Genomic DNA, 16539 nt, shown 5'->3' with positions numbered 1-16539 from the left:
ACATATTTTTCGGCTTTTTGGGTTTACATTATTTAAAATGTCCCAACCATTTAAAATTTTAAAGGGTGATTATTATAAACTTCACTTTTTTGAGCTTTATATCATTCTCCAATGTTATCCTCTCATCAAAAACATACTTGCATTTTTGCTTGGATTCTCTCATGCACATTTGAAGAATCCTTGAATCTCCCCCAGCAGCCATTCATGGATTCCTAAATGCTTGATCTCAAAAAGTGCCGCTTATTTCCACAAAGCTCCTCCTTGGACCTCCGGTCTCCGAGGAGAAGCAATTAGCAAACACCTGGTGAAACTGAGAGTCTGCTGAGCTTATCATACAAACTATTCCTCAGTCCAGCGCTCCTAAGAAGGGTTAACAGCATAATGAGAAAAACTGCTGCGACAGTCAGCTGAAGGCTGAGAGTTGGAAACAGTAGAAGTCTCTTTAAGAGGCCCAATTTAAAGCGTCAAATTATGAAGTTAAATTTCTTTTAAGTTATGTTTGATATGCACAGTATTTTTACTGAAAGTAACATAGTTACTTGGTTGTGCAAAGTAGCACTCAGTGCCTGGAAAACACACAATGCCCCCATAAATTCTGAGTGAGTGTGACCCAGCATGTCATGTACCACAGCTGCTCATTGCAGAAAAATATGAATAAAAAAAAAAACCTAACTTCACAGCAATCCACCCACCTACATAAAGAATGAACTTTATCATCCCTGACACCACAGTCACAATTATTAAAGCAGAAAGATGCTTGATAGCTGATAAACTGACTGCTGTCTCTAGGAATGGATCTCATTTCCCGCATTTAAAAAGAGTAATTCACATAGCACACATTTATATTCATATTTTCTGACCAATTCATAAACATTATTTGTTATATAAGTGTTTATGTATATGTGCATTTCCATTTTTTTCACGATTAGGCAAAAATAATAAAAGTCTCGGACACAAAAATACATAATTTTTAACATTTGGTGCAAGGTTCATGATTTGTTTAGTTTACAATATATTCCTGTCATCAAAAAAATAACAATTTTGTGTAACTGTTTTGTGGTGAAGACAGAACTTCAAGTAACACAAATTAAAATATAGTCAGATAAAAAAATTAAAAATAAAATAAACATTTTTGTCCATTAGCTTGTAAGATCTATTATATGTATGCCAGAAGGCAGAAAAAGTTACATTTGTTGTTAGCGGCATAAATTTATTCTCTGCATCAAGCCCTTTTAATATGCATCATAAAGCCTGTCCTATATGTAAATATGCATCAAAGTTAAATATGACCTGGTTAATATTCTAGCCTACATACAGAAACACTAATGCAAACAGATGGAAGCCCAGATGCATTTAAGTAAGCTACATTTATGAGCTGAAATTCTGAATATTTAGCACAACTATATTTAGTTACAGAATAAGTGCTCAAATAGAGTTCAGCAGTATTCAGAAAGACACTAAAACAAATAAAGAAACCCACTTCTGCTTATTTTACTGGATGCTATACTGTCTGCTTTTTCCTTGCTATGGATCAGTCAAATTAGTTTTCAATCTAGGGTGTCAAATACTGCCAGATCTGTTGGGATTCTTTGGTACCTCAAAGAGGCCAGAAGTATCCTCTGACATAAGAACAGCTGCTGCACTCTCAACCATCTTGTTCCCATTTTCTTGACCATGACATGTTAGTCCATTTAGTTTGGCTTAGCAAGTTTAATTTTAGAGAACTCGGTTATACTAGAGGTAATAATAAGTATAAGGGGTTAAAGAATGCAACCACTTGGGAAGAGCAGATGTTAACACTGTAGAAGTTATGCATGTTTGATTAGCAGATTGTAAGGACCAATCAATGCCCCTTCAACACCACTCTTTGTACAGTGTCAGACAACATGAATGAAGTTAACATTGCTCATTCCATATTACCCCAATAAGTTATAATTTTCAGTGAGAACATGTCTCATACAGGAAAAACAGAACAAAGATTAAATAATGGAAGCCAGTTGTGGTACAAATGCTAGCCTCTACAATAATTTAAGATAGAAAAGGCGCAGTTTATGGATTTATGAGCTCATATGATCCTGTTGAGGCCTGCAGTATCTTTGTACTCAGTTTGACTAATGGTTCATAAGTTAGGGCTGACATGGAAAAGGGCTTGGGGATTTATTTACCCAGAATCCCAAATTGTATATCCTGCATAAGCTAAATGTTTTCTTTCTTTTATAGCTGTAATTATCTGCTGCACTGGGCAATTTAAGTTGTACGCACTTGATCATGAGTGGATCTGAGACACAACAAGGACCTTAAAGAAATCAAATGCACAATCAACAATATCCAATATGTCAACCTCCTCAAGGGTTATGCTGTTCCACTGCTTGAATAATGTTTGCGTAGCCTTGGTTGTCTGGTGTTTCTTTTTTACTGACTGAATTATTTCTTCCAATAGCACTGGCTGACTAATATTGCAGTCAGTTGTTCATTAAGAGCCAATCACGGCCCTGCAGAGACAGAAACTCATGAATAGGTAATGAAGAAAGATGATGGAGGGATGTGATTGGTAGGTTCTGCCAAAGGGAAGAAAACAGATTCTTCATACCTGACACATGCAAAGACAATGGCGAACACACACACACACACCCGCACACCCCTCCACACACACACACACACACACACAGTGGACTGCCACATCAACAAACAGATTCATCAACTTACAATGTATGCATGCACTGAGAAGTGCTCAGTGAGAAGACAAACCAGGTTAAACTTATACAGATGTTTGAATTTTGATATGTGAGTGGGAACATACATCCCACTCACATTTATGCAGACAAAATAAAATTAGCCAGAAAGATGGTTATAATACTGGGTTTAAAATAAACAGTGGCATCCATGAGAAAATTTTGCATCGCCGCTTCATGTTTTACATTTCTGTTTTACTGCAGCACAATTTGTAGAAAGAGACCCAAAGAGAACTGCACCTCAGGTAAAGACCCGAGGTAAAAAAGCTGGTGTTCTTCAGACAGATCACTTTTACATCAACAACAAAAATAAAATGTTTCCAATGCATTTAATGTAACCAACAGTGTTCATGTCTGCATTGAAAATATAGAATCCCATGTTTGAAAATGAGGTAACAAAGCCACAAACGTAAGACATACTATCTGTGTGATCTGTAAAAGACACCTTCGCAGTCCACTTTATTAGATATCCGTTATAATGTTTGCTAACACAAAGTGAATTCAAGTTCAATCAGTTGCATATTACTTAATGACCACAAGGGAACAAAAGGACAAACTGCACATAACCTAATGGTTGTAGCTTAACATGTGTTTGCAACTGCAGATAAAATTGATAATCAATCCAAATCAACAGAGTATTTTTTCTGGTTGAATTGATAAAAGATCCTTACAAAATCACTTAATTTGCAATCATTTGTGCTTAATTGTTCGTGTTTTGCAGTTTAAAAATACATGTTTGCAAGAATAAGTTTACAGACCTCCCTGGAATGCAGCGATGAGGAACATGCTGCAATATTTTCAAAATGCTGATGTCAGTTTAAAAAAATGCTTTCTAAACTTTTTTCAAATGCTGAAACCTCTTATTGATTTTGAACTACTACATTGAATTTTAACAAAAAGACCACCAAAAGGTCAAAGTAAAAGCTATTTTGTCCCTTTCTTTGTTGGAGAAATATTTTATATTTTGAGATTTTACTTATTACTGTATTTCTGTAACTGAAAGGAATAGTATTACCTAAAGCTTATCATCTCATTTGGTTTGGACTTCTACAGCATCATAGGTTACGCTGAGGTACTCCTAATAAGGTGACTACTTTCTTCATCACTGTACCTCATCCTCTGCATGTTACATGGGACTTAACTAAATGAGTCATTTGTATAACATGAGGAGAAGAGCAATGCCCTTTAATCGCTGTTTTATTAAAGCTACGTTTTGCGATGTGCTAATAATATAATGGTAATATAATACCAATCTTGGAAATTGGTGCAGTGTTCTTAATTTTGAAATCCTAATCTTTGCTATAGTAACAACCGTTTGTAATATTGTGGCCAAATAACATGATGCATGTCTCCAACTATCTATGAACCATTTTTCCATAGGTCACCTGGAGCATATTCTTTTTACATTTTAGTATATTTTGTCCCTGTATTAAGTATAAATAGTCATTACTAAAGATGCTAAACGTGTGTGTCTTTGCTTTGTTTACTTTGAGCAATTATCAACTTTTTTATCTTTTAGCCTATTTAACAGGTTTATAAAACTTGGATTTTTATGAGGCTACACATATCTTTGTTTTTTTTTTTTCAAGAGTGTTTTCAAGTAAACAGTCAATTTTCACAGTGTTCTAACTAAAAAGTGTACACTAAAAGCCATTTTTAACAGCCATTCAACTGTGTGAATGGTTTGTTGACTGTACTGTCAAAAGGATATTGGATCTGTGAACGGTGCCTGGTAATGCAACGAACATACGCCATTTGATGGTTGACGTAGGAGGCAAAATCCACTTTACCTTTGTTCCTAAAATCGGTTGCCAAACCTAATCTCTGCATATTTTCCTTAAAACACAAAAGGCCTGTTGCATTTATTCTTCGTAATACCCATCTAAGTAATGTGTCTCTAAATAACAAACTTAGCTTTACCTGAGAAACAAACCTGTAAGAGTGGCACAGACTTTATTCTCAACTACAAGTTGTTTGATGGGTTCCATTGTTGAACTTGTTGTTGTTGGAGAACTGTGGACTGAACAGTATTTTTGGATGAGACACTTATATTGAGCTCAACTCATTCTAACATCATTTAAGTGTTTTTATCAGGAGTGAAGAAAAGATGTACAATGCCTTTATGCAGGGCCAAATGCAGAATATTTTAAGTAGTTAAGAAATAAAAAGTTTCAGTTCAGTGTATGTGTGTGTACTTGTCTAGCTGTCTTATTTAGGACCATTTCTGGTGTATTTACTGACCTTGTGAAGACCGATGGATATAAAGGGGAGAAAAGGCCAGTCCTTTCTAAGAAGAGGCTAGATGAGTGAAGTCTATATGATTGTCAGAAGTTGCTTTGCTGAGCAAATAGGAGATGGAAAAATAGGAATGTTTTTATTTCAGTTTTAAACTTAAAAATATTTCTCTCCAATCAATCCAAAAATACATATAAAAATATATATTGAAACCTATTTAGACACTAAATTTGTTAAGATTATTTTCTCTGTTATGAGTGGTTTAACAGACCATGTAAATCTTGCAGTCTTCTGTGAGCTAATATTGTAACAATAGGATACAGCTGGAACTTATACTGCCATATTTACTCTATGTGACAATGAAAGAAGATTAAGAAAAGGTAAAGCATTTCCTTGTATTCTACAGTTTTTACACCACTCAACATAGCTGAAAACCTGGGATACTTCTTTCATTGCTATAAACTTACTCAACACACGTATAATCCCAATACAAAATTTGCAGAAGTAGAAAAAAACAATTACACTTCAATTCTTAACAGTTCAATCTGATTAGCTGTGTCAGCGAGAATGCCTCTAGGTGTCAAGCTGTAATTACCGTTTGAACGTTCACTCAGGAAGACAATTATCCCAGTGCCTTGATCTCAACATATGGAGATCCCAACTCAGTTATTATTTGATGCTTTATGATGAATTCTATTTTAGGTTAGACCAGTTCATGTTAAGAAAAAAAATTGAAAAACAAAAATTCTTACAAAAACACACTCCATGTGGTAGATTTACGATCTATCCATCCTTTCATTCATTTATCCACACATCGTCTACCACTTAGAAATCCCAAGACTGTCCTCTCCCCAGCGACTTCTTCCAGCCCCTCTGGGGGACTCCAAGGCATTCCCGAGCCAGCTGTGAAACGTGATCTCTTCAGCAACTACTGGGTTTGCCCTGAGGCTTCCTCCCAGTGAGACATTTCCAAAAGACCTCCCTAGTAAGTCAATCAGAGGGCATCTTCACCAGATGCCCAGACTTTCTCAACAGGATCCTTTATGGTAAAGAATTTTTCCATTTAACTTTTCTTTATTAGATTTATAATACATTTTAAAACAATTTGATGGGACGGTAAAAAAAAAATACCCTGAAAAAAGAAAGAATTATATGGTGCCCTTTTCCAGTAATTGAATGTACAAAAATCTTACAAAAACTTAATTTTATACCAATAGCATTACACAGAATAATTACTGTGCAGAAGTATTCCAAAGGGGGAAAATAAAAAGAAAATATTTGTTTATAGCAAAACTTCCAGTGCCTGAAATATTAACGATCCTTTTTCTAAAATGAGTGTAACAGAGCCACACTTTATATTTATCTGTTTCTTTTTAAGTTGCTTACAGCTTAGGAAAACTTGAAAGCAGTGATCCACATAGTTCTGTTTTTCTGTGATCCAAAAGTAATTTCTCTTTGCTACTCTTCAAAATGGTAAAGACAAGAAAACAAGTGGATCATACGAGCAAGTTGTGTATTGAGCTTCAGGGTTAAGAAAGTAAATGCTCAAAAAGCTAATAACCTAGATTTGTCCATATCTTCAGTTGGACCCATAACGAAAAAATTTAAAACAACTGAAACATTGACAAATAGTAATATACAATGGCCTAAATTCCATTAATCACTTACATTTAGGATGTGAAGAAAAGCAAACACTCGCAGCATTAAGCGGAGCATTTTTAGATTACCAACTCATCAAAACAATTACAATGATAGCTATATATTTAGAAAACGTTCAAAAACCTATTTTCTGTGCTGTAGTCAGGGCCAGCAGTTGAATTGCTTGAATTTTATCTAGCTCTAAAATAACTAAATTTATTAACAGATGCATAGTATTATGCATGTGACAATTCTTATCAGACTCAAATGATGCAAATAAGCACCTTTGTACAGCAGTTTTAACTATGTTTTAAACATATGGCAGCCATATTGAATTTGGAGGTCAGGACTGTAAGGAACCTCTGAATTTCAAGTTTACACTTCACTGTTCATTTTTCTGTTCCAAATGTTTTGAGAGTCACTGCTCAAGAGAGATTGTGTAAAAAGAAATGGTCAAAGATCCCGCTCTCTACGCTACAACCATCTCACATGTTTTTAAAAAGAGAACATCAGACGTACCAGCAATTCAGACACCAGTGAGACTGATATTGTTTTATATTGTTTAGACATCTTTACAGTGGGTATTAATAAATATGTAAAAGGTTGAATCCTAAGGAGATTCCAAGTTAGTAATCCACTGTGTGGTTTTTCCAGAATCCCTAATTGATGCTGTTAGGATGCTGTAAGTGTAGAGGTGTTTGTATGATTTACAGGTATTCCCTCAGTGAGATATACAGCAACAGATATGATTATATTTTGTCTATTAAAAGTATTACAGAGGGAGACTTTTAGGTGTTTCATTCTAATCTATGGATGTTCTAATGTCAACTGAGCTGAATCTTTCTATGAATATTTTCTCTGTACTACAAATAAATGTTTACATAACTAAATATAACAAAGCTTTCATTAAACACAGTGATAGAAACTTACTGGCTATGATTGTGTTTAGCTTTTGACAAGAAAGTGATATGCAGTAACAGAATTAATGTCATCTTACCTAAAATGTTTTACTGACAAAACAAATACAAAATAAAATATACAATTAATGAGAAAGAAAGGCAGGATTAAACATAGGTTTACATCAGCTGAAATTATATTTGATTTAATTTTAATTAGTTTTTTCTAAAGTCATATGAATGGCTACCAGATGTATTGTAAATAAAACGTAAATGGTTGAAATAAAAGTGATTTTACCCTTTGAGAAAAACACACTGTCCCTGCGGGTTGAGGGAGATATTTGAATTAAAATGGTTAATTCCCTCAATTTAGGTCTATCAACAAAATGCCTACGGCATGTCTTAAAATCCTGGCAGCAGGAAATATTTTGAAGCATCAATTAAGCATTTAAATGACAATTAAAAATAATTGGTAGATTTGCTTTAGCTATGCACAAGAGCTGCAGGCTTTTATTTACCAAACGGACTAGTTCGGGAGCGAGGCTCCTGTCCTGTGTCCAAGAACCGTGAATGCAACGCAGCCTCCGCTCAAATGAGAAAATGCGTGCACCCAGAAATGCAGCTCTTTTCCCTTCTAAACTGGCCAACAGAAACCTTTTATATCAGCAGGACATTATAAATTCTTTAACATTAATATTTAGCCAAACCATCTTGCCAAATGACTTGTCCTTTTAAACCCCCCATTGCTCTCTGACTGTCTGTCTCTCTTCTCAAAGCCTATTAATCATTTCTCCCTACTGTTTTACCTCCTCCTTAGTTTTCCTTTAATTTGCTGTTTTCTTGTTCCAGTGCTTTGTTTTTGCCTCGCTAACCCCACTGCCCTTTCCTCCACAAACTTGGACATAAATCATTGTGAGATTATTATTAATTCAGAACTTTATAATTCGGGCTGCAACAGAAGCAGGGGGATTTATATTTATTTATTTTATTATGAGCCAAACTGCCCAACCTCAAACCAAAGGCAAGCACACGCATGCACAACAACATAGAAGGAAAACAGTCTGGCAGGACCTGGAGCCAAATGTAACCCTCTGAGGTCTCATAGCAATGTCTAATACACTTAACCAACCCTGCCAAGGCAGATTTGCTCATTTAGAGACAAATTTGGAGATGTTTTAATGTAGTCTTCTCCATGAATATTTACCAACCCTTTGTACCCTGCTGAGGGGCCGCAGCATCTCGGATAGGGAAGTGGAAGAATGTGTTGAACCAGACCATATGGCTCACTGGGTGGAACTAACCCCAAGTAGCAATAAGAAAGTACTATAGTATTTTTTTAATCAAGTGAAGTTAGTCAACAAGGAGTATCCTGTTTACTGATAAAAATTAAAATCAAAGCAGCAGTTCATGATTAAGCTTCTAACTGGTGGCTTTCTGCTGCAAGGGAATATAAAAGAGTCAAAATACTTCATTTACATAACTTTTTACTTTTACACATTTTATGGAGTTACAACCACACAGTGTAAAGTGCTTTGTTTGTATTTTTTGTGATAGACAAACAATCCCAAACCATTCAGCTGTAGCTCTGGCTGTATGTTTAAGTTTAGTTCCATGCTGGAAGTGAACTTCTACTCTGGTGTCAAGATCACAGAATAATGCTGCCAGCACCATCTTTCATGGTGCAGATTGCTTGTTTAGAGCATTAAGCGCTCTAAACAAGCAATCTAACAAACAGTGTTAGATTGTTTGTTTATTTTTTTTTTTTAATCAATGCTGTCCTGGTCCAGCCTGTCAGACAGTCACCTTTCTAGGTTTGCATTTGGGCCAAAATAGTTTCCACTTTCAGTAGAATGAACTGAGATGTTGAAAGCCAGGGATTTTTTTTCCACAACCTAAAACCTCTCCTCAAAGTTTGTCTTGATCTGTCTCACATGTCCCTTGGTCTGCAAAATTCTGTTTGTTACCTACCCGTAATAATCTCTAACAAAACTATACAGTCATGATAGTCTTGATAGAGAATTACACCCAGACAAACTCTTTACAAATTAGATCATTTTGAAAGCCATGTATAGATTTTTTCCACTTCAGCTGTACAGTTTTCTGATGCTTTAAAATAAAAATAAAAAACAAACTAGTAAAATACATCAAAGTTTGTAGTTGTAATGTGAAAGAATGTGAGAAAGTTTAAGGAATTGGAACAATTTTTAAGGTACTGCTGTATAAATCTGAATGGGTTAGAGAATTACAGAGCAATTTCTGATCCAGTAACCTTCTGAACCCCCCACTGTGCATTTCCTCTAACGCGTATTAACTAACAAAGTAATAAAGATGACTGACAGCTGACAGGAAGCAGCTAATCAATCATAAGCCTGTTAAAGCTCCTCTAATTGATCAACTAACTTTTTCCCACTGACACCACTCATTAACATGCTGATTAACCTTTTAAAGTACTCAAGATCATTAAAACGAATTAGGGGCAAATCTCAAAGGGAGTGGCCAGGTTGTCAGTCAATCAATCAGATGATATGTCTGAAGGACGGCATGAAAAGAGGGCCCAGAGTTACAGAATAAAATTCATAGGAAAAGATGATGAAATGGAGGAATAAGAATGAAAATTGACGGGCGTGCTGTGGTGGCGAAGGGGATAGCGCGACCCACATTTGGAGGCCTTCAGTCCTCGACGCGGCGGTCGTGGGTTCGATTCCTGGACCCGGCTGACGTTTGCCGCATGTTTCCCCCCTTCTACTTCCCCCTTCCTGTCAGCCTACTTTCAAATAAGGGACACTAGAGCCCACAAAAGACCCCCTGGTGGGGGAAAAAGAATGGAAATTTACCCTTGTTTTTAAAAAGAGTTTATGTATCTTTATTAATAATACCTTCATTATTGTTTGTTTTGTTTTGTGGGTTTTTCACTTTTATACGCCTGTATGAAATGAATGAGAAACAAGCTCCGTTTGCATGATAGAGAGGAAAGAGCAATGTTTTTTATGAAGCTTACATGCATCTTCTCTGAGCAGGTATTTATGTATGTAGTTTGGGCACTCCGGTTTTCTGTCCAAATTTTTCTTATGTGTAAATCTGTAAATGGTAAATGGCTTGTGCTTAGCACTTCATCTAGCCTAGTCCAGACGACTCCAAAGTGCTTTACACTACATTCAGTGATTCATGCACACATTCACACGTTGATGATGCTAAGCTACATTGTAGCCACTTGGGGCAGGCTGACAGAAGCGAGGCTGCCATACAACTGGCTACTGCTGCTTCCAACTGCCACCACCAGCAAACAAGGCAGGTGAAGTGTCTGCTCAAGGACATGACTGAGATCAATGGAGCTTTAGGTTCAAACCGGCAACCCACCAGTTATGCCCGGTTGACACAGCAAGATTTTTATGCAGATTTTTACCCATATCTTCCCATTCTGACAGTCTTCACACTCTGCTTATTGTGATGGCTCTAAAGATAATCTGAAGAGATATTCCTGCTGTGTATGTTGTGCGAGCAATCTAATCTGCTTGGACAGACATGGGGACCTCACCAACTTCAACATATGGATACTTAACATATTGGATTGTCTTGATTCAATGTCCAAGCACCTTGGGCGTTTCCCGAGGACAAATAACCATGCATTTGTCCTTTGGCTACATGTGATTGACATGTAGCCAATCACAAAGTAAGCTGACAACATCTAGGGAAATCCAAAATACACAATAATAATTCTGGAGGGAACAAAATACGACTATTTCATAATGCTCATGCTGTCTCCACTCCTTTACCAATAGTTTTTCTTTTCATATTGTTTTTTTATTTCGAAAATAGACCAATTCTGCTTCCTTGGCAACCTTGTTTATTTATGCTTAACTAACGTTTGATTTCAAGAGGTGTTGCTAGATTTTCCGTCTGAATGTTTGTGAGTGAAATTTGTTAGTGTGTGTTGTGTTGTCTTTGCTGTTTGGCTGTGCACCAGACACATGTCGGACCAAACCTGTTATATCTGATTTTTCTTTTATTTGTAAACAGGTGAAAAATGGGTACATGTCAAAAATGTATTTTGTAAATCATGTTTTGCTTTTATTTCACCGACTGGTTGTAATTCTTGTTTTTGTCAGCATGTGGTGCTGTTGGTACAGAGAGGTCTAAAATTACCGGAAGTAGAAAAAAACCTCTTGTTTATGTATCGTGGCACTCTAACTGGTAAAACCGATGAGAAGGACATTTTTTGAGCTGAGACCTGTTGGAGAAGACGACTCTATGGCCACATGAGCGAAGAATCCAGGTGTTCGGTAATTAATGTTTGATCTTCCATGGACAAAGCTACAGAGATGATGTTAATGTTATGTTTTTCTGTTTGTCCTCTTTTAGAGGTGTCACTGTCATTTGTTGTATGCCGTTGTTAGATTTCAGCTTTTATGTGAAGCTGCGTTGCTACTCTGTTGAGTGCTAACAGCGTTGTTAGCCCGCCATTTCACTGAAGCTAAGGCTTTCTACCCATGAAATACAGGTCATTAATTTCTTCATATATTGAACCTCATTCTTTTCATTTTTGGTGACTCAGAGGGAAAAAGTTATTTTTTAAAATAAAGAACCCCTTTTATTTGAAGCTCTGTGTGCTGTATTAATCCCGGCTTCATATTGTAGTGTGTGGGATCTCTCAGGTTTTGAAAATCAATTGATATTTTCCTAATCTTGCTGTGTGTATCAGGCTTTATAAGTCAGATTTCTACCTCCTGAACTACTGTCACCATAAAACTGTGTGTGCATTGTTACTTGCCTTGTGACAGACATCCACACCTTATTTTTTGTTTAGATACCATTTGGAATGTGATTCCTCCTGCCTACACAGTGACCTCTGAGGATTTGGAACAAGCTGTGAGGAAATATTTTTTTTCTCTTTCTCACCTTATCTATAACTTCTGTGTGGATAGCAGAAAGTAATATTGATTTGTTTGCTTGTTTCGTTTAAAGATGTCACAGAAGAAAAATATAACATTCACATATGTAAGTGAATAAACTAACTGTAATGACAATGCTTTTGAAGTTTAGATAACTGAATATAAGCACAAATTGTTTACACTTGGTGATCGAATCTTTGTCTGCTATGTAATGAAGATATACAGCTTCAAGTAAATAGAATACCAACATCACCTCTCTATGCATCTTGCATCTGTACTTCAGCAAACTCAGCAGTATCAAAGGCTAAGCCAGGATATCAATGATTTTTTTGGACATGGCAAAAAATCTGCAATGCAGAAATGTAGTATATTCTCATATGTGGCACTTCTACATAATATATGAGAATGCTATGCAAATGTTGCAGCAATGACCCAACGTAATTACTCATGTAATCAGTCTTGAGCAGTCTTCACTTACAAGACAGAATGTTTATAACGAGGTTTCACAAATGTGTTTTATCGTTTCATGATTAAACTCCTTTAAGTGTCATCACATACACCAACAAGAAGGAAGACATGAAAGCGCTTTACAGCAACTTCAGAATAAACTGAAAGCTAATTATTGTTATGTTGACAACATTACCTTTCATTCACCCTTATTACTAAATTCAAATCATGAACATGATTTCGCCACCTGGTTTTAAATTCAACCAGGTGGCGACAGTCATCGGAGTCCATCCTGTAAGCAATGGCTTGTCGGTTCGAACTCCTGCTCTGTCTGTCAGTTACTGTGTCCTTGGGCAAGACACTTTGCCGGTTGTGCCTGGTGGTAAAGTGTCTTGCAGAGGCAAGATGTGCTGCCATGCATCAGTGGCATGTAGTAGCTACTAGGGGTTGAACGACTACATATTTTTTAAGGTCGACTACATCATGATAATAGTCGAGTCGATGTCGACTAGTCGCGGTGACGTCATACTGACGTAAGCGCAAAAACCCTTCACAACTACTTGGAGGTGGAGGCAAATATTGACACCCCCCCCCCCCCCACACACACACACACACACACACACGCACACACACTACCCTTCTCCTGCTTTTACTAAGTCTATTATGGAGAATTAAAAGAGCAATAAACAGATCATTCTTCGTGAGTAGCGGGGAAAAGTTTGTTGCACAAAGTGGGATCTGACTGTTTTTTTCTAAACACCGGCTGATGCCGATGATCTCTGGATAGTTACTATAGGAGTCAAATTATCACACTGACTACATGGTGCTTTTGGAACATCACAAGCCAAACTTGTTATGAACGGATCCCATTTGGTTACAGCTGAATTCAACGAAACCACCTGCTTCTCCTCCGCCCGATGCGCGGCAGGAAGCTCTGCTGACTCAGCAGATTGAACGATTTAAGATATTTTCTAGTCAACGTCAACATGATAAAAGTCGAGTCGATGTCGAGTTGTCTAGTCGTTGTGATGTCATAGCAACGCAAGACGCAAACTTTGGAGTAACGTACTGGCTTTATTACCCGTTTTCACGGAAAAATACGGCATTTACACAGAACAGCAACAAGTGAAACAACAAAACATCGGGATAGTTTATGATAAATAATAAGTTGCTGGGAAACCAACATTCAAAAGGAAACGCACATCTTTTAGATGTCATTACCACAGATCTTTATTTAATCAGCAACATAACATCATAATGTATTAGTTAGATCGTTGTGACAAAGACACTCGCGAGCCGCTAAGTGACATCCTTAGCGGGAAGGGGGCGAGTTTTAGACGGCTCGTGTTTTGTAGTTGACTGCAGCTGCAACTCCATCTCCTTTTAAAAACACTGTAAAACCACAAATATGCATCCATCTACATATCATTTAAACTAATGTATTAACTTATTTTTCTTATGTCTTGTGACGTTTACTGTGCTGTCAGATCAGCACAGGCTGTCACCACCGGCAATCACATGACTGCGACTAGTCGACATGAAATGTAAAAACTCGCGAGATGTCCTAGAGTCGACTAGTCGACTAATTGGTTCAACCCCTAGTAGCTACTAGTGGCACTTAGTAACTACTACATGTGGCAAATCCAGCTTGCCACCATCAGCGTGTGAATGTGTTCATGAATGAGTGAATGACTGAAAGTAAAGTGCTTTAGGGTCCTCTGGATTAAATGAAGCACTATCCAAGTACAGGCCATTCATAATGTGCTCTCTTTTACCTTACATTGAAGGCTCAACTTTCTTCCCCATCATAACCTGGACAGATTCAGACTGAACTCTCATCTTTTCAAAACATTAGTCTCTCTTCAGAACCCAATATATTTGAAATTTGTATTAAAATTCACTATGTTTATATAAAGATTGGTCTTTGAGATTACTTATGACATCTACTTGCATCAAAACTGGTTACTAATGATCTAAAGTGCAGATAAGATGTCAGATGTGTTCACCTGTCTTTAAAACTGTAGTGACACTAATTTGTCATGATCTGATTGAATCTTTTGAAATTAGCAAAAGGGACTGCAGTCCAAATCTGTCAGGCACTAAAGGATGTATTGCTAAACTTATTGAATGAGATGCTTAAGATTTTGTCGTGCATTTACTGATTGGAGTTGTTTAGTTGTAAAAGTGTAATCATCCATCAAATTATGTTGCAATATTATCATGGTGTACACATCATTACAATAAGACCAGTGAAATGGGATTAAACTGACCCAATATATTAGGTTTATTCTAAAACATGTTGCAAAGCTCTGTTTTTAGATTTATGTGCACAATCAATACTTTTTAAATGAGACCAGGATAGTGATGGGAAATTTGGCTCTGTTCAGAGAGTGAGCTCCTGTGGCACGGCTCCCAGACAAGAGCTGGCTCTTTCCACTCCCAGCAGCTCTTAATTTATTATCATCTGTACCCTCATATTTTAGCTTAACAAGTCAAATACTAATGTTTTGTATGTTACCAAATTTTGTTGCCTTAAAATTCCCTAATTTTATGTTTTTCTTGTATTACAAAAGCAGGCTTTTTAAAAAATTTTGTGTAATATTTAAATCAAAGTTTTATTTTTGTTGAATACAAAAACTGACCGTTATCTACTGACTGAGAGGATGGACAGATTCACCAACTAACTTTGGTGTCTGTCCCTCTCTCTGTTTTCACAAAATGGTATGATCCCATATCCTCACTTGTGATTGGCCACAAAGGCAACATGGTACTAATCAAAACAAAGTTCTCCCATGAGCAGAGCAGAGCCACTGAGAATGAGAACTGAACAAAAGGAAAAACAAAGGAAAACCAGCTTTTACTCAATGGGAGTTGACTCTTTTGATTTAATATTTGTGCATGACCAATTATGAAAAAACCTAAAATATTTAGAAATAAAAATAGGCTTAAAGTAGGTATTTAAAGTTTAACTATGTATCTGAAGAATACATAAAATACAGCCATCTAAATTTCACAGTACAGTGTGAAAACAAATATTACAAATATTACATCAAGTCAGCCTTAAAAGATACAAAGCTGTCCTTTCATAAGCCAAAGATTCAGCAAGCTGTTCTGATTTTACTGAAATTAGACTTTAAATTGGTAAAATCATGTTCTAGTCTGTATAAAATAAAATAAAAAATCACCTTGTTTGAGGTCAGACATTAGAAATTAAGTACTGCTGGAAAGTGCACACCACTTAACATGAAAACTGGAATTGGGATGAACTACACCACTATAAAAACTTAGAGGTCAGTCATGGAACCAATATTAGAATTAGATTTTATTTCACATTTTGACTGAACACAGCATTTTTTTCTTCTTATAGTTTTTTGTGAATTCTCGCTACCTTTGGCGCCTCTGAAACACTCAGTTAAAATCTTGATTGGCACAGATTTGTATTTATTTATTTTGTAGATTTTCACAGAAGTCCTCCCAGTGGTCAATTTGAAACCCAGGCAACATGTAGTGAGGTATCATCCGAGGTCATTTGCAACTTAATAAGCCCATCATAACCACAGGCTGGAAAATTATGCAGAGTTAATATAAAATAACCACTGAATTAATTGAAGTTTCAGTTACTGTAATCGGTTTAATTGACCAGAGATCTGCTAGAAACAAGTGATGAATGCAAAGAAGTATATAAGGTTTCCTCAAGATGAC

The 16539-nt window shown here is 36.5% G+C and overlaps 1 protein-coding gene and 1 long non-coding RNA gene across 2 annotated transcripts in view; one reads left to right on the top strand and one right to left on the bottom strand.

The window, feature by feature from the left end:
• LOC122844081 (CUB and sushi domain-containing protein 3-like) overlaps positions 1-16539 on the bottom strand; it is a 475440-nt gene that overhangs the window by 173263 nt on the left and 285638 nt on the right. The gene's annotated exons all lie outside the window — the stretch shown is intronic.
• Positions 11727-12372, top strand: LOC122844175. The gene is made up of 3 exons (XR_006372822.1): positions 11727-11781; positions 11896-11999; positions 12306-12372. It is a non-coding gene; the product is annotated as an uncharacterized LOC122844175 (long non-coding RNA).

Source organism: Gambusia affinis, linkage group LG14 (genome assembly GCF_019740435.1).
Source record: "Gambusia affinis linkage group LG14, SWU_Gaff_1.0, whole genome shotgun sequence".
Lineage (NCBI taxonomy): Eukaryota > Metazoa > Chordata > Actinopteri > Cyprinodontiformes > Poeciliidae > Gambusia > Gambusia affinis.
This window is presented reverse-complemented; position numbering and strand designations above follow the sequence as displayed.